This window comes from Hyaena hyaena, unplaced genomic scaffold, assembly GCF_003009895.1.
Source record: "Hyaena hyaena isolate Hyena2069 unplaced genomic scaffold, ASM300989v1 scaffold_236, whole genome shotgun sequence".
Taxonomy (NCBI): Eukaryota; Metazoa; Chordata; class Mammalia; order Carnivora; family Hyaenidae; genus Hyaena; species Hyaena hyaena.
In genome coordinates, this window is record NW_024080868.1 from 184,646 (window position 1) to 201,558 (window position 16,913).

Below are 16,913 nucleotides of genomic sequence, written 5' to 3' on the forward strand. Positions count from 1 at the left end.
CTCCCCATTCCCTGAATCTGGGATCTTCTTCTTGGGTCTCCCAAGTCTTCTTGTGAGTCAACAGAAGTGACTCTCCGATTCCCTGTGTGTTTTCTCATTGCCAAATTATCACAGCCCACAGCTGTGGGAAAAGCCCCTGAAACTGCTAGATCTGTGCTATTTGTCCTACACAGCCTGCATCTCATTACCTCCTGGCAGGCTCCTTCTCTCTTGCTCACTTTCTTCATCCTACAATTCATATTAATTCCCACATTGTGCTCAAAGATCTCTGGCCTACAGTCTTCTAAGCCAAGCCATTGCCTCATGGCATTTGTACACACAACAAATGACCTCCCAGTACCCATCTTCCCATCTTCCTTTTAGGAAACAAAAAACAAAACTCCAAGTCCTTCCTGAGCCTAAAGAGACACTAATTTCTTGGCTTCTCAAGGAGCTACCAGATAGGTGATTATGTCTGAACCAAAGGGACTCTCACTCCTCCTTCCTTCTGGTGGAGAAAAGTGTTGGCTGGAATGCTCTTGGAAGCTGTGCATTTAGCGTGTCTGAACTTTCCTAGCTACCCAGACCACTTGCCTCTATACTGTTAGAAGAGGAGGAGATAAATTTAGGTTTTAAGTAAACCACAGCAATTTGTTCTAGACTGTACCTTAAATAATACAATGGCATACCGCAAGATACACTGCTCTCCCTGGTGACAATGGCTGTGTAGTCCAGCTGCCACATGATGTGCAGCACTGGCTTCACAAAGACCACTGTGTCTTCCTGTCTGACCTCCACGATTTGTTCTCTGCCTCTTATCAGTCTCCTCTGACTAGAACACAATCTGAAGATGTGTCTCATCTGTTACGACATTTGGAGATTTGGGGGCAAGAAGGAACAGTACTTGGTAGGATTCTTCTAGAAGCTTCGAACCCTTGGAAACAATATACGTATCCCCCATGATTTTCCAGCACTGGTATCATTTAGCTTGCAACAATTCCAGGCTCTACCACTTAACAGTAATGCTACCTAACCTGTGTCTCTTACAACATAGGGATTATGATTGTACCTCTCTCCAAAAGTGGCTATGATAATAGTTTTAAGTGGATATACTCAAATTATCTTACTTTTGCATACTATGGACAAAATAGGACCACTTGAACCAGTGCTTAAATCTCTCCCTGGATCTTGGAAAAGTCTGTGCCATTAGCTTCACAGTAAACTCATCTCTGCCTACCTTATAGGGTCATTAAAGGATGACACAATACAGACCCGGGGACACTAGCACGTAAGGCACATTTGTACTTCTTACACAAAAGTGACCCCCCACACACACACCAACTGCTTGACTTGGTCAGCAGAGCAAGGCCGGATTTCAGCCCTCACTCTTCCCCTTGGCAGGATGCCTTCAGCATTGCAAAAACTCAAGGCTGCTGACACATTGTGAGGTTGGTGCATTCCACCAAGGTGTCCAGCCAACAGGGTGGAGTGAGTGGAAACTAAACTCAAGTCCCCTTCTCTCACCAACTGGTGTGTCTCAGCATGCAGGTACATATGCCTGAGAAGAGGGCATTCTGGGCTTCACACAGAAGCTCTGTCTGTCTGCCAGGTCCCACACCCACTTTTTTGCTAATGAGCACAGACGTGTCTTAGAGTTGCAGGTGGCCCAGCACATCCCACCCACTCAGGTGGCAATCCCGATTGCCGGCATTCAAGAGGCACCTTGCAGTGTGAACAGTGCTCTTCTGGGCCCCCTGTTCTTTCATTCCAGAGGAATTTTTTCCTACACGTTCCATCTCGTCTAACTCATGGCCATTTACAATTTGCCCATTTTCAAGGAAGCAAGTGGAACGTTGCTCCAGGAGACTGCTTCACCTGTGTGTCCCTGTGCGTTATGGAGGGTCTACGTAAGACAGCGCTCTGGGGGTCTGTGCCAGCTTCCCGGGTCCTCAGCATGGACACACTGGTGGGAGGAAATTCTGGGCTGCCCCACCTGGGAACACCCAGGCTTCACTTACGGCAAAGTGGCAATAGAGAGCTGTTCCCGGCCAGTCTCAGAGCCTGGGGGTGGTGAGTGGGAGGCCAAGCATGATGCCCTGTGAGGTCAGACTTGTCTTTCAACATCAGGGTGGGAAGGAAGACTCCACACAAATGCCTTAAGGAGCCTGTTCGCTAAAAACCTGGTGGCCACTAGAGGGCACTTTAGGTTTTCTCTGTCTCCATCTGTGTCTGTCTCTCCTCTCTGTGGCGTGTCCTGCTAGGAGCTGAAGATTTCTGAAAGATTTACTGAGCCGCTTTGGACCTTACCAGCCTGCTAAGGTATTGAGAAGGATAGTTACATCTTACAGAGTAGGGTATAAAGGTGGGCAGCAGGAAAACACAGCCCTTGCTCACCCACCCACTTTATTTCTGCTGAAGGAGTTAACCCTAAGGCAAAGGGGCTTCTTAGAATCCCAATTTCTCCAAAGCAAACATGCGTTTAAATTTTTTGATAATATGGGGGTGGCTGGGTGGCTTAGTCAGTTGAGCATCCAACTTGGGCTCAGGTGATGATCTCACTGCTCATGGGTTCGAGCCCCACATCAGGATCTGTGCCGACAGCTTGCAGCTCCGAGCCTGGAGCCTGCTTCAGATTCTGTCTCCATCTCTCTGTCCCTCCTCTGCTCAAGGTCTGTCTCTCTCTTTCTCTCTCAAATGTAAATACACATTTAAAAAAAAGAAAAACTTAAAAAAATTAATTTTGGATACTATAAAGGCTGACTAACTCAAACTCCTATAAATAGCATTTAAGAATTAACTGTTGACCCATACTCTCATTAACACTGGACATGATCAATCTTGTAAAATTTCCCAACACGATGGATTAAAAATAAACATAAATTTTCTTGTTTTTAATAAGCATCTGTATTTTGTCTTTTGTCTTTGTAAGTTTATTTATTGATTTTGAGAGTGACAGAGAGAGCATGAGCTGGGGAGGAGTGGAGGGTGGGGAGGAGACAGAGAACCCCAAGCAGTCTCTGCAGGGCCAGCGCAGAGCCCAGCAACTGCTCAGATTCAAAAATCAGTGAGAACATGACCTGAGCCGAAATCAAGAGTTGGACGCTTAACCAACTGAGCCACTCAGGTGTCCCTCTGTCTTATGTCTCCCCTCTCAATGTTCTTTGCCCTATACAGAGAAAAAAAATGCTATATTTTTTTTATTCCAAAAATTTTTCTGTGCAAAGGAAATATGAATTCCATATAGGCCTTTCCTACCAGAATATCCAGCCACTTGGACCTAGCCCTTGTTCTCTCTCAAACGCTGTGTCTGTCTGCTTACAAGGACAATGTTCACTGTGTGGACTGCTCTTTTGTGTCATAGGGTTGTGACTTGTCAATATATGAGCAGCACCGTCTGCTTTATTTATCTAAAAAATTTTTAATGTTTATTTATTTTTGAGAGAGAGAGACACAGAGCACGAGTGGGACAGGAGCAGGGAGAGAGGGAGACACAGAATCTGAAACAGGCTACAGGTGAGCTGTCAGCACAGAGCCTGACATAGGGCTCAAACTCACGAACCCTGAGATCATGAGCTGAGCCGAAGTTGGACGCTTAACTGACGGAGCTACCCAGGCGCCCCTAGCACTGTCCGCTTTAGATTAAAACCACCTAAAGGGCACACCTGGTTTGCTTATTTGCTCTGTTCAGCAACATGTATAGTATTCCATAAGTGGTGCAGTTGGCAAAGACAGGTTTCAGACTTGACTTCTAATGCCTGATTCTGACCACAGTTATATGTAAAATCGGGGATTTGGCTGGGATCTATGCTGGGAGGAAAAATAAGCACTAAAGCAGATGCCCTCTGCTGATGAAAGAAAAAAAAAGCTTGGTAGCATAACTTCAAATTCATGGTCTGTAGCAGTTTATAAAGGAATTTGAAGTGTCAGCTCTGGTGTCAGATGTGCTGAGGATTTCTTCTCCACATAAAAAAAAAAAGCACTGTTTTTCAGATTATACATATTTCTTTTTAAAGAAATATATGATGACTGAAGAAAATCAGCAATTTCTTCAAAAGTGTAAAAAATGGGGGCGCCTGGGTAACTCAGTTAAGCATCTAACTCTTGATCTCAGCTCGGGTCTTGATATCGTGGTTTGTGAGATGGAGCCCTGTGTCAGGCTCTGCACTGATAGCATGGAGCCCGCTTGGAATCTTCTCTCTCCCTCCCTCTCCCTGCTCCTCCCCTGCACACCTGTGGGCACGAGCTCTTTCTCCCTCTGTTCCTCCCCAGTGCACCTGCTCTCTCTCTCTCTCTCAAAATAAACATTAAAAAAAGTATTTAAAAAAATGACTCATAAACCTACCCTAAAGATAACTACAAATAATATATTTTGTACTTCCTTCTAATCTGTATAAGCATACATACATATATATAAATATTATGTTTTCCAAAATTAGTAAAAAAAGATTCTGTATCTTGCTCTTTTCATTGAATATTGACATTTTCCTGCCATTAAATACTCTTTGAAACCTGAGTTTTAATGGCTGAACATTTTGCTCCAAAGGTATATTGTAAATTTATTAACCAAGTTCCTTCTGGGCCCAGACAACGTCTCCAAACCTTCCTGCTGCTGTTTTCTCTTCTTGGGCACACAGGATGCTTCCATTTCCCAGCCTCCCTTGCAGCTGGTCGTGACCCTGTGACTGAGATCCAGCCAATGGAATGTGGGTGAGCGTGGCCCTGACCTTAAAGCCAACCCATGCCATCCTCCTGCGCTCTCTGCGGCCACAGCTACCCCGGCAGCTGCCTGTTCTGATGGCACAGGTGTAACACGGAAGAGCCTCCATCCTACAGGCAGCGCTTGGAAGAGGGAAGAGCATCTGACTGGCATCAGACAGGACCCGAGTGGAAAACAAGCCTGTGTGTGTTCATGCACACAGCCTAGCGATGCCATAGGTAAAGATAACGTCAGGCCTGCAAGTTCTTTCCAACTTCCCATTGTTGTAAGTAAGCAGCAACATTTTGCTCCTTGCCAGTTATGCTGCTATAATGAGTAAGAAGCGTTAGGATTTTCCCCTTTAAGCAAGCAAATAGTTATTGTTTCCTTCTTTATATGTTTATATAATTTTATAGTTTTCTACAAAGAACTATTTTTTTTAAATATAATTTATTGTCAAATTGGCTAACATTCAGTGTGTGTGTGCTCTTGGTTTTTGGGGTAGATTCCTGTGAGTAATCGCTTACATACAACACTCAGTGCTCATTCCAGCAAGTGCCCTCCTTAATGCCCATCACCTATTTTCCCCACCCCCCCTTATACCCTTAGATTGTTCTCTGTATTTAAAAATCTCTTATCATTTGCCTTCCTCCCTCTCTGTAACTCCCTCCCCCCTTCCTTTCCCCCATGAAGTCCATCACAGGACAACCTCGACTTCAGGGTGCATCTTCCAGACAGTTCTGCTTGTAGTTGTCTGGAAGATGCACCCTGAAGTCGAGGTTGTCCTGTGACGGACTACCTGGACCAAGGGCTCCCTCTTCCCCATGGGAAGATCTGTGTCCCAACCCAGGCCTCTGTGGGGCTCCTTCCCCAGCTCTCAGAGGCCAACTTACAGAAGAGTTGCCAGGTTCCAGGAGTGGCATTCTCAGACCACTGCTACCCGGCCTGCATCTCAACGCACACTACCTGGAATCTCAGATCTGTCTGTTCATGATGAGTAAAGCCCAAAGTTGCCACCCTTGGCCCCCAGGCACTCAACCTTCAGATCAGTGTGTTCCATTTTAGGGAGGGGTGCCGTCATAGCACTTCTAATTTTAACGTTTCTTACTAAAGAATATATTTATTGTATATAAAAATTCAAAAGACACAAAAGGGTAGAGTTGAAACTTTCCCCTCTGCTCCTCAGTCACCCAGTTTTCTTCCCCAGAGGCAATTAATTTGGTTGCTTCTGTATCCATAGAGAGGTTACAATTGATTATAACTTGTGTGCGACAACCAAAGTAAGCAACAAATGAGGTTCCTTCTCAATCAAGTAAGGCATCCTTTGATTTTTGAAATCGTTACTTTTTAAAAATGAAAACATTCATGACAAAAAGCCAGTCTACACAGATAGGTCTAAAATGAAAGTAAAAGCCTCACATGCACACCACACCTCATTCTTAGACCTTGTCCCCAAGCGCCAGTTAGCAATTTCTTGTAATGCTACTCAAAACATTCTTATATATCGATCCCATAAACATTAACTAATTAAACAGACATATGGAAATGCCAAATACACATTTCTGATTCTCACTCATTTCACATAATTATGTGTCCTGGGTGTATGTCCATAGCAGTACATATGAATGATCTTCTTTCTTTTGAAAGGATAAGTCATGAAGTTTTCAGTCTTCTACTGGAAGATCTTTAGGCTGTTCCTAGTTTGCTGCTATTACAAACAATATCCCTTTTTTTCCCTTGTCACCATTATTACCACAATGGTTTTCTAATGAGTGTTGGGGTGTGTGTGTCTTATAATTTTGCAACTATGAACATTTGTAAACCTAAATTTTCAGTCACAGAAACTATTCCTTCTTCTTGAGAGGGAGAGTTTCAGAAGAAATTGTCTATTATCATTCTTGTTCAGAATATCTACACCTTCATCTTAAGCATCATCTTCCAAAAACTTTTGAGGAAGGGAAGTTCTTATGATTATTTTTGCTACAAGATTTCATAAAATTGGATAAAACTTCTCTCTTTCTTGGGTGTTTCAGCTGACTCTACTTTAGCTCAGTTATTTTGTGTTGAATTTCAGTGAACCATTCTCTTAAAATGCCTTGAGTGTGTGGAAATTACCTGAGCATTATTCCAAAGTGACTAAGCATCCTCTGCTATTTGGTATTGCACAAAATAATTGCTGTTACAATTGGATGAAGATGGTGACATCTGAGAAGCTGACAAGATTGAATATAGAAGTGAGCACCTTTGGGGAGTTTTCATTTTAATCTGTATAAAATGAATTTAAGCACAATGGAGTCACAAAGATAAAGATATGGCTTTTTTTTTTTTTTTTGGCATTAGAAAAAGTTCAGAGGAAATACAAAATTTGACCACTTTCCTCTTTGTTGCTTAAAACTCTTTCCTTGTATTATAGGGGTATTCATATTCCTAAATCTTCATTCTAAGGTGATGTTTAAGGGGAGCCTAGGTAGCTCAGTCGGTTAAGCATTCACCTTCGGCTCAGGTCATGATCTCACAGTTTGTGAGTTTGAGCCCTGCATTGGGCTCTGTGCTGACGCTCGGAGCCTGGAGGCTGCTTCGGAGTCTGTGTCTCCCTCTCTCTCTGCCCCTCCCCTGCTTGTGTTCTGTCTCTCTCTCTCTCTTATAAATAAATAAAAACATTTAACAAACTAAAAAATAAATAAATAAAGTGATGTTTAAGACAATGAATTGACCTTACATGATTTTAGCAGGTATTCATTTATTTCCAGATTGAAGTCAACAGCAAATATATTTCAATCTTTTGAAAAATTGTATTGTTTCAAAAGAATATTTCATTGTAAAGAAATCTAACCCAGCAAAGAAAAAGAGTTCACACAGCTTTCCCTCAATAAGCTAGTCACTTAGCAGGTGAAAATACAACTATGGGAGTGGCACTTTGTCATAGCTGATTAACTCCTATTAAACTGATCCTCCTTCACATAACAATATAAAGCCCTAGAAAATAATTTTTAGGGGCATCTGGGGTCTAGGTCAATTAAGCATCCAACTTCAGCTCAGGTCATGATCTTGTGGTTCCTGAGTTCGAACCCCGTGTTGGGCTCTCTGCTGACCGCTCAGAGCCTGGATCCTGCTTCAGAGTCTATGTCTCCTGCTCTCTCTGCCTCTTCCCCATACGCACTCTGTCTCTCTCTCCCTTTCTCTCTCTCAAAAATAAATAAACATTAAAAAAAATTTTTAAGAAAATATATTTTTAAAAAACACATTTAAATGCAGCGGACAGTGAGGTGCCTGGGTGGGTTAGTCGGTTAAGTTTCTGACTCTTGATTCAGCTCAGATTATGATCTCATGGTTCCTGGGATCGAGCCATTCATCAGGCTGGGTTCTGTGCTGGGAATTCTGTCTGTTTGTCTCTCTCTCTTCCCCTCACCCAGCCTTCCCCCATCCCTCTCAAAATAAATAAATAAACTTTATAAATGCAGTGGAGAATCATCAACAGCAGAAAGATTCAGGGTGGAGACAGGAGGGGTCAACACCTGGAGGAGAGGAAAGAGTCTATTTCCCACATTTTATAACCCTAGTCTGACACTGGCCCAAGTCTGTGCAGTGAGGCTTTTTTTCTAACAAAAAGCCTGTTAGAAAATATACAATATTTCTGGCTAGAAGAACCAGAGGTCAGAGTTCGGGGCAACCATACCTTTTAGAAAGTGAGGAGGAGAATCACAGAAAAGAGAGAGCTAGAGAGGAAGAGCTGGGTATAAAGTCTACAGCATGCATACTGTCTGAACAGTGTTTATGCACAGAAAACTCAAAGCAGCCCAGCTAAGCCCCCAAAACCTGAACTTCGACTAGAGCTACCAATTATGGTAAGCAGCATCAAGTTTGCAGCTTTGAGTCTAGCCACATGTTTTGCCATTTAAAAAGAAAATCAATGCCATTGGCGGAATATAACAGAATCCAGTCTTCATCACATAATACTTCCAATGTAAAGGATGTAATCCAAAATTATTTGACAACCAATAAATCAACAAATATACAAACATACCAGGAAAATGTGATCTGTTTTCATAAGATAACCAATGGAGACTGACTCCACTAGTATCTAAATATTAGAATAATCAAGCAATGTTTTAAAAAAGCATCAGTTACATCTACTGCTCAATGAAGTAAAGAAAATTATGCCTGGGGAGCCTGGGTGGCTTAGTCGGTTAAGCGACCGACTTTCGCTTAGGTCATGATCTCGCGGTTCGTGGGTTCGAGCCCCGCGTCGGGCTCTGTGCTGACTGCCAGTTCGGAGCCTGGAGCCTATTTCAGAGTCTGTATCTCCCTCTCTCTCTGACCCTCCCTTGCTCACGCTGTCTCTCTCTCTCTCTCTCCTAGAAATAAATAAAAATATTTAAAAAAAAAAAGTAGCTTCCCACCCAGCAAAAGGAAAAGATTGGCAATGTGGAGGGAGCTCAAGTGAGGTTAGAAAAGCTAAGTCAACATCAGTGATGCAAAGACAAGTACAACAACTTACTCTTGTTTTTAACATCACACATAAANTGACCCTCCCCTGCTCACGCTGTCTCTCTCTCTCTCTCTCTCTCTCCTAGAAATAAATAAAAATATATATAAAAAAAGAAAATTATGCCTGTAATGAACTAACAAATAAGAAGTATCAGTAAAGAAATAGAAAATATTTTTTAAAAATAATGAATAAATAAAAATTCTAAAACTGAAATATACATCTTTTTTTTTAAAGTTTATTTATTTTGAGAAAGAGAGCATGCAGGTGCCCATAGGGGAGAGGCAGAGAGAGCATGAGAGAGAGAGAGAGAGAGAGAGTCCCAAGCAGGCTCTGTACCACCAGCATGGAGCCCAAGGTGGGGCCCAAAACCACAAACCGTGAGATCATGACCTGAGCCAAAGAGTATAATGCTCAACTGACTGAGCCACCCAAGTACCCCTGAAATATGCACCTTTTTTTTTTTTTCAGAGAGAGATAGAGAAAGAGAGCAGGGAAGGGGCAGAGGGGGAGAGAGAGAGAAAGAGAGAGACAGAGCAAGAATCCCAAACAGTCTCCACATCCAGCACAGAGCCCAACATAGGTCTTGATCCCACCATCCTGGTATCATGACCTGAAGCTGAAATCAAGAGTAAGACACTCAACCAGCTGAGCCACCAAGGCACCCTGAAATATACATGTTTGTTTATACATGTTTGTTTAAAATTTACTGGATAGATTTAATAGCAGAATGAGGATGACAGGAGAGGAGACAGCAAACTTAAAGATAGCTCAATAGAAATGATCTAGTCTGAAAAATAAAGAGGAAAAATATTTAAAACAATTAATAGAGGGGCACCTGGCTAGCTCAGTTGGTAGAGCAAGTGGCTGACACTTGATCTCAGAGTCGTGAGTTTGAGCCCATGTTGGGCATGGAGCTCAACTTTAAAAAAAAAATGAATAGAGCCACATGGGCATTTGGGATCATCTGAAAAAGCCTCACATATTTGTAACTGAAGTCTCATAAGGAGATAAGAAAGATGATGAGGCAGAAAAAAATATTTGAAGAAGTACTGAAAACTGCTCAAATTTGATAAAAGACAAGCTTACAAATTCGAGAAGCTCAATAAATGCCAGGCAGGATGAAGAATGAGAAACAACACATTATATACATAGTGATTTGAATAATTGATGATGCATCAGAAACAGTGAAGGTCAGAAAGCCATAGAATAACATCTTTAAATTGTCAAAATAAAGAAGTCGTCAACCAAAAGTCCTATATCCAGCAAAAACATCCCTTAAGGATGAAATGAGGTAAAGACATTTTAAAATAAAGAAAACTAAGAGAATAGACTCAATGGACCTGGACTAAAACAAAAATGCTAAAGGAAGTTCTTCAGGATTAAGTAAATGAGATCAGACAGAAACTTAAATCTTTAGGATAAGGACTGAAAAATATTGGGAAAGGTAAATACGTGGATAAATATAAAAGAGTATTTGTCCTCTTCATTTCTTTAAAATACGTATCACATTGCACGTTTCATTTTGTCATAGATAAAATACATTTTACAACTATACTGTAAAGGATAGGTGGTGTGGTTAAATGAAGTAAAGTAGTACAATATTATCTCTAGACACTGAAAATTAAGGATACATATATTGTAATTCACAGAGCAAATACTAAAAAATCATTCGAAGAAGGAATAACCAAAAAAAACAAAGGCAAAAGAATAGAACTAAAAAATATTCAAGTAATATAAAAGAAGGCAGAAGGGGCAAAAACAAGGATAGAAACCAAAGGAACAAAGCCGAAAACATATAGCAAAATGGTAGGCTAAACCCAATCATACAATAAACGTCTTAAATGTAAGTATGCTAACCAGTCTATCAAATTGAAATGTAGAGACTACCAGAATGAATTGTTTTTAAAGTCTCAACTACATAATGTTTATTAGAGATGCTGTTCAAAATATAGATGTGACTATAGACTTATTTCAGATTAAGTTTGCCAGTTTTCAAAAGTCCCCAGAGTTCCCATCTAATTCTCTCCAAGTACTGCCACCACCGTATTAGTGTTCTATCCTTAGCATTAACAACTGTACTCATGTTTATTAATTCTCATAAACACAGTCAAGAGAATAAAAGCAGATATCTACACAAACACATATTCACAAAAGCCCATGGGAAAAAAAGAAAAGTTTTCCCATTGTTTGGATTCTGATGATTTCTGGATCATAATGTGAGCACAATTACAATATTCAGGAGAGGGTAGAGTGTGTGAAATCGATCAATTAATCCACCCATCAATTCCTAACTAATATCTAGTTCAAACAGAAAACCCCTTTAGAACTATTAAGGATAATGTTGTCCTTCACTGAAATTCACTTAGCAGATATTGAAAGAGAAGCAATTCATGATTAGGTAATTAGAAGGAATCCCCTGAAATTATAAAATGTGAAAGTTCTTGAACATGTGGTTCTTGTGGTTCTTGAACATTCAGCACCTTGCTTCTTCATTGCTGGCTCTGTTTTATACATATAAAGTTGTAAGTGATAGCTGTCCCATACTTAATCAAGTTTTATGACATATCAGAGATTAAAAATTTTACTGGAGGCCTATTTCATTTTTCACAAGAATACATTTTCAAAATAACACTTTAATTTCCTTACTTTTTCTTAGAAGTAATGCTAGTATCACCCACAATCACTCTTTTTTTTTAACGTTTATTTAATTTTGAGAGAGAGAGAGCATGAGCAGGGGAGGGGCAGAGAGAGGGAGACACAGAATCCCAAGCAGGCTCCAGGCTCCGAGCTCTCAGCACAGTACCTGATGTGAGGCTCTAACCTACAAACCATGAGATCATGACCCGAGCCGAAGTCAGACGCTTAACCAACTGAGCCACCCAGGCGCCCCCACAATCATGTCTTAAGCAGGATGGTGACAGCAGCATACTTTAAGACCTAAAAGTGAATCTTTAGGGGTGCCTGGGTGGCTCCGTCAGTTAGGGGTCAGACTTGATTTCTGCTCAGGTCATGACCTCATGGTTCGTGGGTTGGAGCCCCACATCGGGCTCTGCACTGACAGTGTGGAGCCTGCTTGGGATTCTCTCTCTCTCCCTCTCTCTCTCTCCCCTTCTCTCACTCTCTAACCCTCCCCTGCTCATGCTCACGCTCCTTCTCTCAAAATAAATGAAAATTAGAAAAAAATTTAAGTATGTCTTAAAATATCAAATGTGATATATTGCCCCCCAAATAGAGAATTCTTTTCCATGAGGGCAATTTCAAATTCGCATCAACTGCTCACCTGATGAAGCCACTTTCTTCAGAAAATTCCCAGCTCCTCTACCTCCATTAGTTTGATTACTGCCAAGCATGTAATTTTAGACATTTATAGTAGTTGCACAAACAGAATCATGATTATATCTCACAATTTACCTAGCTGATTTCATATATCTATACCCATATCTATGTCTATATAGTGTTCCTGGCAGTTATGGAACTATTTTTTTCCTTCAAGAAGCTGGATAGGGTATGGATACATCCCACTTGTGCCTCCCCAATGATAGTTACACAGATGAGACCTTCTGGATGGATGATAAGGGAGGACAGATCAAGGGTCATTCACAGGTCTTTCGATGTAGTGTCTAATGTATTGGGCTATTCCCTTAATATAAGAGAATCATGAGGAAAAATTAGGAGTTTGAACTTGGACATATTGATTTTGATGTACAAGTAAGTTGGCCTGGAATTCAGAAGAAATTATTGCAACGGGAAGGAAAATCCAGGGTCCTTATGTACAAGTGATCACTGAATTCAGGAGCATGGATGTGTTCACCTGGGAGACTATGGATTCAGAGAAGAATGTCCAGGATGGAGCCCAGGACACAAGAAGCCCGAGAAAGTGACGGGGAAGAAAGTCAGGGAAAGGGGGGACGTGGAGAGTGCTGTGCTACTGAAATCAAAAGGAAGACGGAAGAGCAGGGAGCATCAGATGGAGCAGAATAATTATGTATTTTCCCAACATAATCTTGTCAATGCTCAACCGGGAAAGGTATTTCAGCCCTTGGCTCAATATGTCTGGTATCTTTTACCTTTTCTCATTTCAGCTGTTGTTCAGGCGAATTTTCCAAACTAACCTTCGGGATATATATGTCATGCTCACCTATTGAACAGTATCTAGGGCTGCTCTAACAAATCACGGCAAATGTAGCGGCTTAGAACAATTCGTTCTCTCCCAGTTCTAGAGCCCAGACGTCTGGAATCAAGGTGTTGGCAGGGCGAGTTCCCTGTTAGGGGCTCAGAGTGAGAACCTGTGTGTACCTTTGTCTTATCTTCTGCCAGTGGCAAGTCTTGGCATTCTTTGTCTCGTGTCAGGATAATGCCAGTCTCTGCCTCAGTACTCACATGGCGTTCTTTCTTTGGACTCTCTGTGTCCAAATTTCCCTCTTTTCGTAAGGACAGCAGCCATTGGATTAATAGGACCTCATCTTAATTTGATTTAATCTACAAAAATATTTCCACATAGGGTCATATTCTGAGGTTCTGGCTCGACATGAATTTTTGGAGGACACTATTCAACCTAGTATATCATCCTAAGGGTATAATCACAAATTTACAGGTGCTATAGCAACTAGACTCTAGAAAGAGGGATAAATTTAAGATATTAGAATGGTACTCAGAATAAATGAATTATATATGGGCACCTGCTGGAGCAGGTCAAAGAGAAGACATGACATCCAGTGACCCATGAATTGGACCTAGGGAAGCAGAGGCTCCTATCCCCTTCTCTGTCCTTGGAATGTATGTTCCGCCCACCGTGGAGCCACTTCAAGGACACTGCCTTAAGAGAGCAATGCGTCATTGTGACCATCTGGCCTCTACGCTGACTGAACCCAGGCAAGGCTTCTAACTCTTAAGATTCTGGCAGGCAGGGGTGGAGACCTACTACTCATTTTGCAGCTGCCCATCAAGCCATGTGTGAGCCCCTTTGCTCATGAAATCTGCTACCTACCAACCTGGAATGGTCTGCCTCTTTCTCAGGTCCTTCCTTGCTCTTCCCCCACACACCTTTGAAATTCACAGGCACTCCCAAGGCTGGAATTTTTTGCAACTTGGTTTCCTTCAATTGTAATAGGAGCTCAAAGTAAGATAAGACTTATTTTGTAGAAATGGTCACACTCTGTATTTTTTAATTTGGCATCTCACCTGCTCCTGAGAGACAGGGAACAGTTTCTATAAAGAAGAAATTAACATGTTTTTTTTTTTTTTTTTCTCATTCACTGAAATACAGAATCAGAAAGCTTTCCCAGCCCTTTGGGATCTGGATTGGTAGTTTCCATAGCCTTGCAGATGGCAAAACTAATGGACTCTTTAAAACCCTGGAAGTACTGAAGTGCGGCAAAGGAACTTAGGCTTATTTAGACAAAAGTACCTTCTCTTCATTATCATCAAATATTTACTATGTACCATGGTCTTTGTGGCACTATTAGGCAGTAAATGTATTTAGGCCTAAAGCAAAATTCTTTCCCTGGGGTGACACTGGGGAGGAACAAAAACGGGACAAACACAGAAGTACCATTTGGGCTGACTCCGACAAGATTTTGAGCCATCCAGTCAATTCAAGAAGTGATTCTAAGATAAGATATGATTCGCAATCCTTCTTAATCATTCTTGGGTTTCTTCCTCTCCTACAGTCCTTAGCAATCATGATACTTCCCAGGGTCCCCAAAACCGACCAGAACAGGCCTAGCAAGGCCTCATGAATAATCCTCCAAGTTGTCAGGCATCCAGACGAGTCCTCCAGACACTGGAGCCACACCGCTCTCTTCTCTGGGTCCTAGCGGGTCACAGAAGCACCATATTGGTCCTCGACCCTCTAGGGAGCTCCCCGGGTGAAATCTGAAACTGTCCAGTACTTGGAGGGCCAGGAGAGACTGAAGAGAGACACTGGCCACTCTAGTTGGCAGGTGCAATTTTTTAAGTAGGGCCCAGGGTGGGGCCCAACCGGTAGAGGGGCTTGAACTCACAACCCTGAGATCAAGACCTGAGCAGAGATACAGAGTCTGATGCTTGACTGAGCCACCTAGACGACCCTGCAGGTATGTACAGTTTTAATAAGCAAAGGGAACTTACATAGGCTTATCTTGGGTGGTCACAAGATGAGTGGATCCCTGCACCCCTCTGCAAGCCTTAAAAGTTCCTGAAGAGGCCTTAGCTAGGTTTAGTGAAGAGTACCCTTTAGGTGTTCTCAGCATGATGTCACTATCTCAAGGCTATGTCCCTGGAGCAACCCCTAAGAGCCCAACAGGCAAGCAGAACCCACTTTCCTGGTCAGGGGAAGGGGTGAGAAGCCCTCAGATTGCCCAGGTGCAGCTCAAGGGTCAACTGGAGGTCATGTCTTTTCCGTGACCTTCCCCAACAGGGCAGTATTAGGATGATCTCCACCCCAGCTCCAAAGCCCACGGAGCTGGTCCATAGTCCATAAGGAGAGGCGCAGAGGTATTTCAAACGCCCTGTATTTGAAACGCGAATTTCAAAGACTGGACGGCGTTCTTAAGAGGAAAAGCAAGTTGTAGCATACACTGCTCTGTGACACTAAAGCATCAGGGATGTTGCCACAGATGACACTTACTCACGGCGTTTCAAGACCCGGACCAGAACCAGGGTCCTAGAACTGTTCAAACACCTTTTCGTTGCTCTGACCGCCTAAGGGAAACACAGTCCGAAGTTTGGCTGAAGCGCCGATTTCCTGCGCAGGGAGCCCAGGGTTCCGCCCCTCGCCTCGGATAACAAGTGGGCTCGCGCGGTCACACCAGGCCCGGGACCCTCGGCAGCCCTGGGCGTCCCGCCGCCGACGCCGCGGGGACAGGAGAGGCGGGCGCGCGACGCCTCCCGCGGAGACCTGGGTCCACGGTTCCTTCCGAGGCCTCTCCCACTTCCTTTCCCGCGCGCCTGCCCGCCGAGGCCCGAGGCCGCACCTCCGCGGGGTCCCCGCCGCCTCCCGCAGGGGCCCGGGCCGCTTCCCCCGGGACCAAAACGGGGCGAATTCCTGTGGGTCCCGGGAGTGCCAAGAGTGCGCAGCAGGACGGGAAATTGCAAAAGTCCTCAGCCCTCTGCCCTCCCCCGCGGCTTTCCCGTAACTCCCGCCCCTCGGCGCTCGCCCCGCAGCTGATTCATAGCCCGGGCGCGGGGCCGCCCCTGCACGTCCACACCGGCGTCCGCACCCGCGGGCCCGCGCCGCCCAGGACCCGGCTTGAGCCGTCCGCCCGCCCGCCGGGTGAGTACCCCCGCCGCCCGGCCGCCCGCTCGCTCTCCTCCGCGCCCCGCGGCCGCCTTCCCCGCGCGCAGCCCGCCCTTCCCGCGAGCCCACCCGGCGCGGCGTCCGGAAGGATCGGACGGCCCCGCAGCCCTTCGCGGCGTCTGCCCAGCGGGACGCCCGGCCCGGGGCACGGCCGCCTGGCCGTCCCGCTCCGCGCCGCCTCCGCCCCGCGTTTGCTTTGGCTCACCGTGCGACCCGCTCCGAGCCGGTGCTTTGAGGGGGTCCCCGCCTGCCTGCCGGGTGCGTAACGCGAAAAGAGGAATTCTTTCCAGAGCGCACAGTGCTGGGTCCGTCGCGGCGTTTCCTTCCCTGCTTGGGAGTTCACAGCCCCGTCGCTTCGTTCTCGGTAGTCGGGAATGGTTGTTCAGTTAACATTCCCGTTTAATCCACCTTTGGCTCTCTCCCTGCACATCACCACGGAAGTTAATTGTATTCCCCGACAGTCCCCCGCCATC

At 44.1% G+C, this 16,913-nt stretch overlaps 1 protein-coding gene and 1 long non-coding RNA gene across 2 annotated transcripts in view; one reads left to right on the forward strand and one right to left on the reverse strand.

Annotated features, from left to right (window-relative positions):
* Window positions 1-16,855, reverse strand: part of LOC120239790 — a 30,501-nt gene extending 13,646 nt beyond the window's left edge. The window contains exon 1 of the long non-coding RNA XR_005530507.1: window positions 16,646-16,855. This is a non-coding gene — a long non-coding RNA (uncharacterized LOC120239790). The remainder of the gene's footprint in view (window positions 1-16,645) is intronic.
* OSMR (oncostatin M receptor) overlaps window positions 16,249-16,913 on the forward strand; it is a 48,044-nt gene continuing 47,379 nt past the window's right edge. The window contains exon 1 of the mRNA XM_039244293.1: window positions 16,249-16,416. The gene's annotated coding sequence lies outside the window, so the exon portion shown is untranslated. The remainder of the gene's footprint in view (window positions 16,417-16,913) is intronic.